Below are 14337 nucleotides of genomic sequence, written 5' to 3' on the forward strand. Positions count from 1 at the left end.
TGCAGTCTTGTGCAGATAATAATAACATTTGAAATGATCAGTTCTTGCAAACGGGATATACACTGTATACTTTCTTATCATGATCATTTCTACCAAATCTGTTCTCTCGTGTAATTCTATGTTGTCCCCTACCGATGTTCACCATAATTATTATCAATTATCATTTTGTAAAACATTAGGTCTATAAGTCTGAAATATTTTCGTCTTGTGATTACTTTCGAAAATGTATGTTTTGCAACAACGTGTCATAACTTGTTTCCCAGTCACGAAGCAATAGTCTTACAAACCTTTTCTGAATACCCTCAAGTACGTAACCCGTATGGATCACATGCAGCAACACAATATTCTAAACATGGACGTACACTGTATATTAAAGTGAATTGTACAAACCAGGGCCCCGTTTCATAAAAAGTTGATATAACAACTCTTGCTGGAATGTCAATTGTCATGGTAACGACATGAATGCAGCTTCCTGATTGGCTGTTGCTATAGGAAGTTGTCATTCCAGCAAGAGTTGACATCCTAACATCTTTTATGAAACGGGGCCAAAGAACTGATTGAAACGTGTGAGGGATAATGTACAAAATTCCTTTTTACAACACCAATAATTTTACTACATTTGACAGAATCATTCCACTTAGGTTCTAAGTGTTCATTAATGATTATTCCTAAATATTTTTCAGACTTAGTTATATCTAATTTCTTTCCGTATAGAATATAATCATAGGCCCCTAATCATATTTCATTTTGATAAAATATAGTGCTGAAGGCGTCATACGTATACAATACGTCCGCGTATCGACAGAATGTAGGCCTACCATGTCCACTTCACTTCAAGACATCGCGCGCAGTGACGCCCGACCACGGCCACCGAATAGTTCGGTGGTCGGGCGTCACTGCTGCGCGCGATGTTTGTTACGCGGACGCGACAGACGGCCCACGGACACGTGAGTATGGTTGGGTGTTCATAATACCGGACACCTAACGTTTTTCTATCAATAGAAACGTGAAAAATCTCACAATTTGCCTGAAATTTTACTCACGTGTGGAGAAAATACTCCGGATTCACAAGCGCGCGCTGAAAATGCGATCTAAGGTACGCGCTCTTAGATGGCGGCTTCGAACGCGTGGGGTGTCATTTTTTCCGCACTCAGTTGCCCTGCTCATTTCAGCCGACCACCCTGACAATACGTATAAAGGGCACTTTCTAAATGCGTTTTTTCGACAGGCCGCTGTTTTTTTCTAGCCGTCATTTTTTCCCCAATAATATTTGAATATATTTTGAATCCTTCGATATTACCTTTGAAGGACTGTTTGATGAATTTGACTCGATTTTCATTAGGAAACTTTTCATCGTAATTGAAATAAATTAGATGAGTCGGTTTGTTTTTTTCACATTCATTTCTCGTTTCTGCATCAACTCGTACCGGTCGTAGCGGGCGACAAAATGTTTATGTCATGTGTATGTGTAACGTGTGTGCACGATCGTACAAGCGGCGGTGACAATTTTGCGGTCAAAATCGTCAAATTTATTACGGAAGGATACTCTACATCTAACAACGAGTCAGCAAAGGTAGGCCTAGTAGTTATATGTAGTTACACGATAAACCTTATTCGATTGTGCTAAATTTCGGTAATTTAGAGGGAATACTTTGTTGTTTTCGCCACATTTTACTCGGTAGCGTAGCCCAGTGAAGAATCGAACACCGTTGCGCGTAGTCCCATGCGTACATTTTCTTTCTGTACGCGCAATGCCATTATAATGCGCGGTCGGTCGTTATGGACCCGGTCGGTGGGTTGAACACCTACCATACTAGTAGTATGGCGTGGCGGCGCGGCCTCGAAGCTTGTGGAACAAGGCAGGAAAAGGGCAAGGCCAGTAACCAAGGAAGGGGTAAGAAATAAACAGAAGAAAAATACGTAACGTTAGACCTTACTGGAAGTGTTGGAAATCCAAAAGTTAAAGGCCAAACGCCATTCATGGTCTACTTAACTGCTGTTACGACTTTGCGTAGGATAGACAATCTAACGTTAGATCCAACAAGGATCTAATCCATGTAGGCCTACCACTTCGGTGGGCTTGTGCCGAAAGGGTGGGTTGGGTGGTGGCGCGTCGCGTTAATGGGAACACCACCCTTCGTCCAAAGCCCCCCCCCCCCCCCCGGTTTTGCCGAAAGGGTGCGTTGGGAGCGTTGGGTCGCGTCGCGTTGACTGGAACCCCACCCTTCGTCCAAAGCCCCCCCCCCCCCCCCGGTTTTGCCGAAAGGGTGCGTTGGTACTTTTTCTTATGTAATATCAAAAGAATTGAATTTATATTTAACCTTCAAACAACCATTTCAAAGAGGCTATCGTCCGGATCGGTTTACACTCTATTACAACTTGGTCTACAGCCAGTTGGTCTAATAGACTGTTTAATATCAGTTGGTCTAATATATACCAGTTGGTCTAGTCATCATTTCGTCCAATTACTGTTTGGTCTAATTGCTATTTGTTGTTTAATATCAGTTGGTTAGATATGAATTCAAAACTCGTCTTTTAACCCTATAAAGCCCAAGGGGGGGGGGGCACATTGTGCCCCCTACCCGATTTTCATTCGCCACTCCTTCGCCCTTAATTCAGTTTTAACCAAATTTGGTGACTTTTCTAAAAATCTTATTCCAAACATTTTGATATATGATTAAGCTATATTTGATATTGCTGGTTGCCATGGCAACAATAAAACTGACAATTATGTCAGTCAGATTTTGCATATTTTTCTGTTCCAATTCCAATTAGGCCTACCCATATTATAATGTATAAAATGGGCGTTTCTTGGCTGAAATTTGCTGAAGGAGCAAAATGTGAAATAATTATGGCCCTGAAATGTTTTTCCTATTATTTCCTTTGTTTTTCTGTGACAATGCCATAAAACAGTAGATATAATAGAGATACTTGAAAATAACAGTATTTTCCAAAGATTGCCATTCTATTTTGTGTCATTTTGATTCCTCCACCCAAGTTATACCTCTAATATCATTTGTTTATCACATTATCAATCTGCAAACTTGAAATTCCGATATTATTGGTATATGAAATATGATAACTATATGCATGTACCTATCCCTAACAATACATCACAGGTCTCATAATGTATTTCTTTATTTTGTTATGAATAGCGCCCCCATGTAGTGACCTTGAGAAATTTCGACCATAAAAAATAATGAGCTTTGACTTGCAAATCATTTGTGGCAAATATGAAAAATATTGGTCTATGATAATACATAGTGGGGATAAAGAAATTATACAGAAAAATCATGTTTTTAGCATATTTCCTATGTATTTCTTTATATTTTGGTGAATAGCGCCCTCTATGTTTCACCATGAAAAAAAATCAAGTATGCGGTCATGTAGACTATGAGTTGCTCTACCCATGTGCCGAATGTGACAATGAAACATCAAACAATAACATCAAGATAGCTTGGGCTTTATAGGGTTACATGAGAAAAAGAGAAAAAGTACCAACGCACCCTTTCGGCAAAACCGGGGGGGCTTTGGACGAAGGGTGGGGTTCCAGTCAACGCGACGCGATCCAACGCTCCCAACGCACCCTTTCGGCAAAACCGGGGGGGGGGGGGGGCTTTGGACGAAGGGTGGTGTTCCCATTAACGCGACGCGCCACCACCCAACCCACCCTTTCGGCACAAGCCACTTCGGTGTGGATGGCATGGGTCAGGTGACTCAGAATTGTAAGGAACGATAATTGTTTCTACACGAGAGGGGCAGAGCGCCCTGGATGTAATGTCCTCTTTAAGTACAATATATCATGAAATCACAGATTACATCAAGTAATTTGAACTGCTACAGTGCACTGTAAGACTATATCCACATCTAAGTTAGATCGAATGTTTTCATAATTTTGTATTCGGGACCTTTGACAGGAGCAGGCGTGGGTAATGCACTAATGGTGTAGGACCTATTTGGTTCAAAGACTGGTCCACGCTTCATACACTGTACCCGGTAACGTTAATTATTTTGCTAACACTTAAAAGGCTAAGACTAAGAGTAAGACTACAATAAACATGTGAATTTAAAACCATAGTGCTTCACTCATGACTTTGTCTGGGCTCGTAGCGAGGTAATTACAATTTACTAATGGATAGAAAATAAAGGAGATATTTTTTTTTAAGGTTAGAGCTATCTTGAAGCTCAGGGGGAGTTGCCTGCATTTTGATATAAAATTTACCGGTAATTATTCTGTGCTGTATAGCATGCGAAGTCTGAGTTTGCATAGCTTTGTTGTATACTGGAGATTTGCTTTTAGACAAAATTCTCAATATTTTTGTTCTAGATTCGTCTCGGTATTCTCTCCTATACAGGAAAAGGTCGACGGAGGGTAAATGGACGAAAATGAAAAAGCATATCGTTGTTGGGTTCGTAGTCTTGCTGGCTTTTACTGCTGGGACCATCTTGTTGACAGCGGCTTACATAAGAGTTAGACAAGGGGATTTTGCCGTTGCTTTGCCTGCTCCTTTCTTCTCCAATCCGTCCCTCCTACGCAACTTCTCAAAGGTATACAAAGGTTTTCCTTACATTTGAGGCCGTCGGTAGGGGAAAACAAGGACATGGAAATCATCCAAACATCAGTCGTCTTTATCAAAACAAAAGATTTGAAAATTAAAATTAGCGACCTGCAAACTATTTTAAGTTGCATTTACATAAATGTATAGACTGAGTCATACGGAAGGAACCGTTGGACACGATGTTTGATCATCTCAGGGATTAAAATTTCTTCCTTTCTGTATTTTCTTCTTGTTGACTCTTTCTTTTGTTTTTTTTGTAGGGGGATAGGAATATCTGATGAGGATTAACACCATCTAGCAATCAAGTGTTTGCTGGAGTAGAACTTTTATTGTTTATTCTAGCTGTATCAAGCAAGAAATAATTTTGCAAGCTTTGTGTAAATGTATGACTTTTTCTTTCTGAGCAAAACATGCAAATATGTTCAATTCATTACCGGAACGGTCTATTGATAATGAGTGTATTCTATCTGAGTTTGTAAAGATTTAACGAATGCAATGCCAATAGTTTCCATCTACTTTCTCTCATATACAGAATGAAGTACAATTCAGAGTGGTGATTTCTAAATTCAACTTTTAAATGATGGTTATTTCTTCCGCATGTATCTTTCTCCTGACTGTTTAACCAGCTTTCATTGGATAATGCAGAGCAGGGACTGGAAGAAGGCGACGTCGAAAGCATTCGGACAGTACGCCATCCGTTCTGCCCTGGTCGAAACGTTAGAAACAAGGGCATGCGCTCCAACGAGTATGGCCTTCCTTCGAAACTTTCGTGGCAAACGCCACTACCTTCACTAGTGGCAGGTTCTCGTCCTTCGCAGTAAGGGAAAGCACGGCCAGTTCCGGGTTTGCGATCAGCTGGAACTCGTCATCCAAGCAAGGAACGGTCTTTACCAAGCAAAAACGTACGGTGGAGACTACTTTCGTGCGAGAATATTCACCAAAATCGGACCTTCGCAGCCAGCTCGTCAACAGATGGAGAGTTATTCGACCACGGGAACGGATCATACTCCGCTCTTTTTACTCTTAAGTGGGCTGGCATCGTCATCATCGAGGTCACGCTCGTTCACCCTAGCGAAGCCATTCATCTGCTCCGACAAATACAGCGTGAGGGCCTCGTTGAAGCACATTTTCTTGGAGGCTTTCGAGCTGAGAAATCCTCAGAAGTAGAAGCTACTCTGTGCGATATTTCTCTGCAGAAACATCATGTAAGTAAAACAAATCGGACAGTGTAGTGCCTGAGGGGCATTTCACGAAACATTTTGTCGGCTGTTTTCTTTTTCAGACAAATTTGCTCTCAACCAATCAGATGAAAGGATTTCTGGAGCTTACAACAGTTTGTCAGAAGAAATGTCTGACAAAACACTTTGTGAAATGCCCCCTGATTGTCGATAGTTTCCACCATCATGATAGTAATGATTTGTAACCATATATATACGATGGCCCTACTTTGTGAATGAATGATATAACTTGACTTTGTCCTAAAAACACATTATGGGTACAAGTAGCTCGCCTAGTACCTCTTTGTCAATACCGTGTTCCCCGCGCTGTGCGATAAATAAAAGACGAACTGAAGAACCGCCAGTGTCTCTGGCAAAGTGTTATTGACAAAATAAGCGTGTAAGCGTGTAAGGATGCTAGACGGTCAAGTGCTAGAAGATGAATCTGTTTGTGTTCCAGAAACTTGCACTATTCTTGCAATTTATCATTTCTCCATCATCTGTTTAATAGGGTCCACTGTGTAATTTCACCGATGAGAAATCGGGCTTTCCATGGTTCTGCCGGAAGCCTCAAAACTTGTCCTGCAAACATCGGTTCGGGCATCGCCTCCGTCCACCTACTGACGTGTGGAATGAAACGCGCTTTAATGACAGACACAGTCAACTCCCTTTCTTGAAGTAAGAAATAATGTATACTTAATTGATAGTGCAAATGATCTACCAATCAACAACAAATCTAGATAACTACACGTATATGATAAATACATGTATAAACCTTTTCTTCTCAAGTTTTTATTTAGATTTTGACAAAATGAAAGTGTAAAAACAAGTACTTCACAACAAACAAGCAAATACGTCATATTCCAAAATGACAATTACTTGAATAAAACTTTGCATTTTTCATTTTATGATTATTGTTATTATTACTATTGGTTTTTTTTTTGCCATCACAGAAATCTAAATTGCGGAAAAAGTCCTGCCTGATCTGTTAGAACCCGTGTCTTTGTGTTTGACCACCTCACCAGGAAATGTAAACACTCTTCACGAGAGAAGTCAATTTAGTTCTTTTTTTTTCTTAGCATAGGGTATGACTCTCGTGCACACAAGACCAATCGCCTGGCGTCTTTCCCGAATAAAGATCTGTCTTCATCGAGCAGCTCAACGGTTCGCAAACAAAAGGCAAATGTCGAAAAAAAGAACATTTATAGAAGTCTCCTCTTGCCCGTAAGCATTCACCAAACGTTCGTAAAACGTCTCAAAAGATATGCGACAAGTTTGCAGACGTGTCATAAAATGATTGGTAAAATATCGCTGCTTCTGCTGAACATACGCGAGACATTCTCTAAACTTCGGGGTTTCAAAAGATTTTGCGAACCTCGTGGATGTCTTGTGTAGGTCATGCGCGTAATGTTACGAGGCTTGACATTTCCAAGAGCAAATCACGAGCAAATCACGACCTAGAATGCAGAAAACGTTCTCAAGAAATACAAAAAGGTTAAAAAAATCCCCCCAAACTACCCACAAACCCACGAATAGGTGTCTACGTCTAGCAGGTTATGAAAGCGAATGTAAAACAAGCCCCCGTTCCACTATCACGATTTGGACCCCGATCTGTCCCGATCTAGCAGATCGGGAGAGAGCGGCAAAAGCGTACAGGGATCGCAAGCATCGTAGCAGCAGCGTGTGGAGGTCGGGGTTGGAGCGGGCATTTTTGTCCCCGCCGAACGAGTTCGAGCAGGGGACTATGAAACGGGCTCCGTACGTGTGTGTGTCCGTGTGTCCGTACGTGTGTCCGTGTGTGCGTCCGTGTGTGATCAAAATCTTCAATTTGCTACTTCTCTGTCATTTATGATCCAATTTTGATTCTGTTTGCTTTATATGATAGCACTACATGGGAGCTTTGATACTTCTACACAGAATTTCAGTCGTGACCTTTGACCTTGACCTTTGACCTATATTGTACATTTTGCTACAAAATGCTACTCCTTCGCCATTTCTAACCCGATTTCGATTCCGTTTGCTTTATGTGATGGCACTAGGTGAGGGCTTTAAAACTTGTACACAGAATTTTGACCTTTGACTTCTTTGACCTTTGACCTTGATTTTTGACCTGTATTGTACATTTTGCTACAAAATGCTACTCCTTCGCCATTTCTAACCCGATTTCGATTCCGTTTGCTTTATGTGATGGCACTAGGTGAGGGCTTCAAAACTTCTACACAGAATTTTGACCTTTGACTTCTTTGACCTTTGACCTTGATTTTTTTTTACCTATATTGTACATTTTGCTACAAAATGCTACTCCTTCGCCATTTCTAACCCGATTTAGATTCCGTTTGCTTTATGTGATGGCACTAGGTGAGGGCTTTAAAACTTCTACACAGAATTTTGACCTTTGACTTCTTTGACCTTTGACCTTGATTTTTGACCTGTATTGTACATTTTGCTACAAAATGCTACTCCTTCGCCATTTCTAACCCGATTTCGATTCCGTTTGCTTTATGTGATGGCACTAGGTGAGGGCTTCAAAACTTCTACACAGAATTTTGACCTTTGACTTCTTTGACCTTTGACCTTGATTTTTGACCTATATTGTACATTTTGCTACAAAATGCTACTCCTTCGCCATTTCTAACCCGATTTCGATTCCGTGTGCTTTATATGATGGCACTAGTTGAGGGCTTCAAAACTTCTACACAGAATTTTGACCTTTGACTTTTTTGACCTTTGACCTTGATTGTTGACCTATATTGTGCATTTTGCTACAAAATGCTACTCCTTCGCCATTTCTAACCCGATTTCGATTCTGTTTGCTTTATGTGGTAGCACTAGGTGAGGGCTTCAAAACTTCTACACAGAATTTTGACCTTTGTCTTTGACCTTTGACCTTGATTTTTGACCTATATTGTACATTGGCTACAAAATGCTACTCTGCCATTTCTAACCCAATTTCGATTCCATTTGCTTTATGTGATGGCACTAGGTGAGGGCCTCAAAACTTCTACACAGAATTTTGACCTTTGACTTCTTTGACCTTTGACCTTGATTTTTTACCTATATTGCACATTTGTTACAAAATGCTACTTCCGGCGGGGACATATATTACGCACCGCGTAATTTCTACTTTTCCTTGTTTCAAATCGGGAAGAAATTTTGAACCGGTTCAAAATTTCTTCCCGATCTCCCCGATCAAAATTGACATACTTTTAATCGTACGGCAAGCGGGGAGAGCGTAGTGACAGCGTAAACGCAGCGGGGAGAGCGTAGTGACGGCGTAAACGCAGCGGGATGAGCGTAACAAGGTCTTTCTGAGCCTAGTAACATCGGCACAAGAACGGGAAGTAATTTTAGCTGTAATTTTCGAAGAAGAAGAAGAGATGAAGAAAAAGAAGAGAAGAAAGCAGTGAAGCAGCTAACCAAAAGGCAAAGAAAGAGAGACTGCACGTGATGCTGAAAGAGGAGGAAGAGGACATAGAATTTTGAAGAATATGAAATCATCTACAACTGGAGGAAGACGGACTATAAAAGCAAGGACATCAAGAAAAAGCCTTGGAAAAATCAGCACGTCTTTGTTTATACAACGCATTGCTGCAAAAGAACCGTGAGTTGAGGAGCCTCTTCGAGGTCCACAGTATAGTTCTTCGGTTCTGCATGCTAATAAGTTGACTGACTGCAGACCGACAGTCGAATCTGGGTACATCGGGGCACATCGGGCACTTTTCAGATCTCTGAACGGGGTAACAGCGTGATAAGATCGTATAGATCGTTCAGAGCGTAGATACAGCGTGCGTCGATCGGATAACATCGGCAACATCGCACTGACAGCGTAGCTACATCGTTCTAAAGCGTACCGGCAGCGGCAGAGATCGTAATGTCTCATTCCCGATCATCGTAGTAAGAGCGTAGCTAGCACTTGGTAGTCGTAACTGCAGCGTACTTAGAGCGTTCTAACATCGTACTGTGTCCAGATCGGCTCAGGTTTTACCCGATCCTTCCCGACCTGAGAAAATTGTCAAATCGTAGCGAGAACGGCATAGTGGAACGGGGGCTTAATTAGACTAGTCACTACGCAATTTTTTCAACATCGCATCCTTCGAAAATTATGCGCATGCTTTGTGAGGCTCCACACTGTCCTGAAATTGAGGAAAGATGGGAACACGATAAAGGAAATGTTCCATTTCGGCTCTGATTCTTCGTGAGGGCATCGTAAATCCATCGTATAACCGCCGGTGGAGTTCTCAGGCTGCTAAAGTCAGTTGCTTCGAATATGTTTGTAGGTTAGCTTTAAATAAGGTTTGTTATACACTTTGCACGAAAATTGTAAATTCCATAATCATCCATGGCCATCCTGTGCCAATTTCTTGACAGTTTGAGGCCAGCCTTACAGTAAATGTGTGAAAGGTGGCGGCACTCGATCAAGTCCACTGCGTGTCAATAAAATTGTTAATATTGCGTTGTCATTTTCATCGTAAGGAACATAAGAATGACAGTTCACGTTTGGTTTTTCTGTGATCACGTATCTGTATCTTTTTTTGACAGGGCAAATATGAGGATTTCTGGAGCCATCGCTTCAATAGTAGTTCAGTCTCAACGAGGTAAAATATTTCTTACGGTTTGGGTTTTAAAATTCTCAATGCTTTTCCTTTTTTGCTTCCCCGTTTTGTTTTTGTTTATGGTCATTATTTATCTGTCTTGCCTTTAAACGTGTGTGTGTGTTGGGGGGGGGGGGATATTTCGATGCTCCCAGCCTACGAGGACGGCACTCTAAAGACCCATTGGAGGATGTTGGATTACGCGGGGGGGGGGGAACAAATTGGGGACCAATTTTCACACTTTCATATTTTTCATTTATGTCATATCCAGTCCTGTCCCTGTTGGGACCCCAGGGGAGGGGGGGGGGGCTGAAAAAGGGGCAATTTCACATAATTTATTCAGTATCTACTGGAAAACATTTGGTCAAGTTTGTGGCCAAAATTTGGCAGCCATTACATATTTGGTGAGCTCGGAGAGGAAAGAGATAGCGCCAAGAAAAGTAAAGAAAGCAAACTCTCAACACTAGACAGAATGGCTCTAACGATTTCAAAATCATTGCAGGGTGATTTCTAAGTAAAACGTTTGACACTTTTGGCCCCAGGGAATGCAGATTATTGACATAAATGCGAGATATTCAGCTTTAGTCGCTACACACAGGACGAGAACAGCAAAGACGTTAAAATTACCGCAAGCATAGGCGCCGGAAGTGGGGGGGGGGGCAGGGGGGGCGGCCGCCCCCCAATCCAAAAAGTGGGGGGCAAAACGCATTTTTGCCCCCCCAAAAAGCCCCCCCCCCCAAAAAAAAAAAAAAAAATAATAATAATAATAAAAATAAATGAATAAACAAACGAAAATAAAATAAATATGTATATATATGAGTAAAAGGGAAAAAGTATGGCTACAAACGGCAGCTTTTTGACTGTAAAATGTCAAAATCTTCAAGCTCGCTCGCTTCGCTCGCTCGCATCCAGCAGTTGAGCCCGGTGCGCCTCCCCTTAATTTCTAAAGCGAACTCTAGAATGTCAAAATTTTCAAGCTCGCTCGCTTCGCTCGCTCGCATTGAATCGTTATGCCATTCTCCTAATGTTGCTGACAGTAATTGCCAGTAGTTGCGCCCAATGCCCCCACCCCTTAATTTCCAAAGCGAAAGATAAATATAGCTACAAACGGGAGTTTTGGGACTGTAAAATGTCAAAATTTTCAAGCTCGCTCGCTTCGCCTGCTCGCATTGAATCGTTATGCTACTCTCCTAATGTTGCTGCCAGTAATTGCCAGCAGCTGCGTCCGATGCCCCCCTTAATTTCCAAAGCGAAAGATATAGCTACAAACGGGAGTTTTGGGACTGTAAAATGTCAAAATTCTAAAGCTCGCTCGCTTTGCTCGCTCGCATTGAATCGTTATGCCATTCTCCTAAAATGTTGCTGCCAATAATTGCCAGCAGTTGCGCCCGATGCGCCCCCATTTATTTCAAAGCGAAATATGTAGCTACAATTAAAACTCCAGTTTTGGAACTGTAGAATATCAAAATTTTCAAGCTGGCTCGCTTCGCTCGCTCGCATTTTATTGTTATGCCATTCACCTTATGTTGCTGACAGTATATAATTTGTCGATCGTTTCACACCGTCATTCCATAATCCATGTAAGGAAAACTTACAATGTTCCTCAATGACTGCGTTGTTGAATGTACATTCCGTAATGTATTGTAGTCCCATTATTGCTCACGCACACACGCACAAGCATAGACCGTCAAAATTACTTTATGGTTCCCCCCATGTTTCGACCCACCGTACGCCACTTTACATATATACATATATATATATATATATATATATATATATATATATATATATTAGTATATATATTATAATAGATGTGTATGCGTGTGTGTGTGTGTGTGTGTGTGTGCGTATGTGTATATTGTGTAACATATGCATGGTCTAATCCTGAGCCCCCTCCAATGTTTGCCCCCCCAATCCAAAACTGCTTCCGGCGCGCCTGACCGCAAGAGTAATATTTGAAACAGGAGGATAGCCGTATAGACATTTATGAATACTGATGTGCCACAACTGGTAGAAATGATTTTCTGTTATTTGATTCGTCCCTACAGAAGGTGCTTCTTCGGTGGTTCACAGCAGCGCACTAGCTCGGCTGCCTTCTTGCCATCCCGCTGCTCTGGGCAGCCAAGCCGATGTCTCTGGCTTCTACTGGGGAGAGCACTGGTACTCCAGCACCTGCAAGATTCGTCATTTCTCAACGCAAGAAGCTTTAGAGTGTCTACAAAGCAAAACAGTTTATCTGCTTGGCGATTCCACCATCCGGCAACTCTTTAAATATTACGCCGAGACATTCAAGCTAAAGACTAGCATTAAAGAGAACTCGTCAAATTGGTACATCGGACCGATGAAGATGTTGGAAAATGACTTTGATATAAACATAACTTATCGGTTTCATGGCTATCCGATCGCTCGTGCCAGAAACTGGGAGATAACAGCAAACATTGACTATGTAGTAAACGTCTTGAACAGTATCCGTGATTACGAAAATGTCACTATACATGTAGTAGTTTTATCGTTGGGAGTGCACTTCATCAAACATCCGCCGGCAGTCTTTGAGGCTCGCATTCAATCTATCGTTGGCGCCATCCATCGCTTGCATGAGAGAAGTCCTCAGACTTTCATACTTTTCAAAAGTGCAAATACCAGAGAGCACAAACTTGTCGAGCACTACGTGGTGAATAGCGACTGGCTTACTCGGGACCTGGACTGGCGACTGAGAAGAATTATCTCCGAGGAAAATAATGTTGGTTTCCTAGATGCATGGGATATGACTAATATCCAATTTGATAAGCATGCCATACATCCACGCGGGCCACACGTACTGAATCTCAGCAATCAAATGCTGTCTTATATTTGTCCAGAGGTGAAATAGGGACAAATAACGCCTAGCAATGCTAATTGTAAAAAAGTTTGTATCAAAATTGTGGTATATCTCAAGTGACATTCATATCTTTCGTCATTGGTGTGTGGTATTGATACGTTGTACGTCGTGCGTGGTCTCCCATCGCACTATGATGTATTAAAGCAATTCCTGTCAGGTCATACCAACTTGACCAATACACAGATAAAATCTAGTCTTCATTGTATTTCTTACTGTAATTAGTGTACATTAACATTTAATCACATTCATGTATTATACGATTAGTGCATGCTCTATCATACACTGTATTAGATTATAGAACGATATTGTTAATACTTGCGTATCCGGGCAATTACACCCAGAGGGCAATTACCCCCCCCCCCGCCCCCCCCCCCCCCCCCGGCCAAATACTTGTTGATGGTAAGGTTAGAGTAAAGATTAAGGTTAGGTTTAGGGTTAGGAGTTTGGGTTAGGGTTAGGGTTAGGTTCATGATTAGGATTAGGATTAGGGCCAGGAGAAGAGTGCGGGGTAATTGCCCAGGGGGTAATTGCCCTAGACCCAATACTCGTACTAACTAGAACTGCACGAGAGATTATTAGTATTTGGAGTTCTATGGTCCAGTAGTGGTGGCTGGTACATGCATCAATAAAACATCCACGAATTGTTATTCATTGCACTCCCGTTATAACGAAATCCTCGAAATTTCGATGTAACCGAACAGTAAAGTACATGTACATAAATACATGTAGATGATAATTTTTGGACCTGAGTTTTACTCCACTGTAACGAGATTTCAGAACTGAGACGAGGATTGTGTACACATACAACATACAATGCTAATTACAGGATCATTAGGAACGTTGAAGAGCAAGCTAGCTAGCTAGCGGGCTCAGTCAAATGTCTATTGCATATTTTGTCCTAACTCGTACACAGCTACAAGAAATGAATTATTATTCACATCTTTACTGCAATGTGACTCTTGTTTGGATGCATCATTTTAACACTGAAACAAAAGCACGCGTAATTGGGGTCAATTGAGTATCAAATTCGGATTGTTCAGCTGCCTCTTTGCTCTACACGTGTTAGGTGCACACAATATTCTAATACATTG

At 41.5% G+C, this 14337-nt stretch overlaps 1 pseudogene; it reads left to right on the plus strand.

The window, feature by feature from the left end:
* The first annotated feature begins 864 nt into the window (after positions 1 to 864).
* Positions 865 to 13419, plus strand: LOC140226750 (NXPE family member 3-like; annotated as a pseudogene).
* The last annotated feature ends 918 nt before the right edge of the window (positions 13420 to 14337 follow it).

Source organism: Diadema setosum, chromosome 4, assembly GCF_964275005.1.
Source record: "Diadema setosum chromosome 4, eeDiaSeto1, whole genome shotgun sequence".
In the NCBI taxonomy this organism is placed as follows: Eukaryota; Metazoa; Echinodermata; class Echinoidea; order Diadematoida; family Diadematidae; genus Diadema; species Diadema setosum.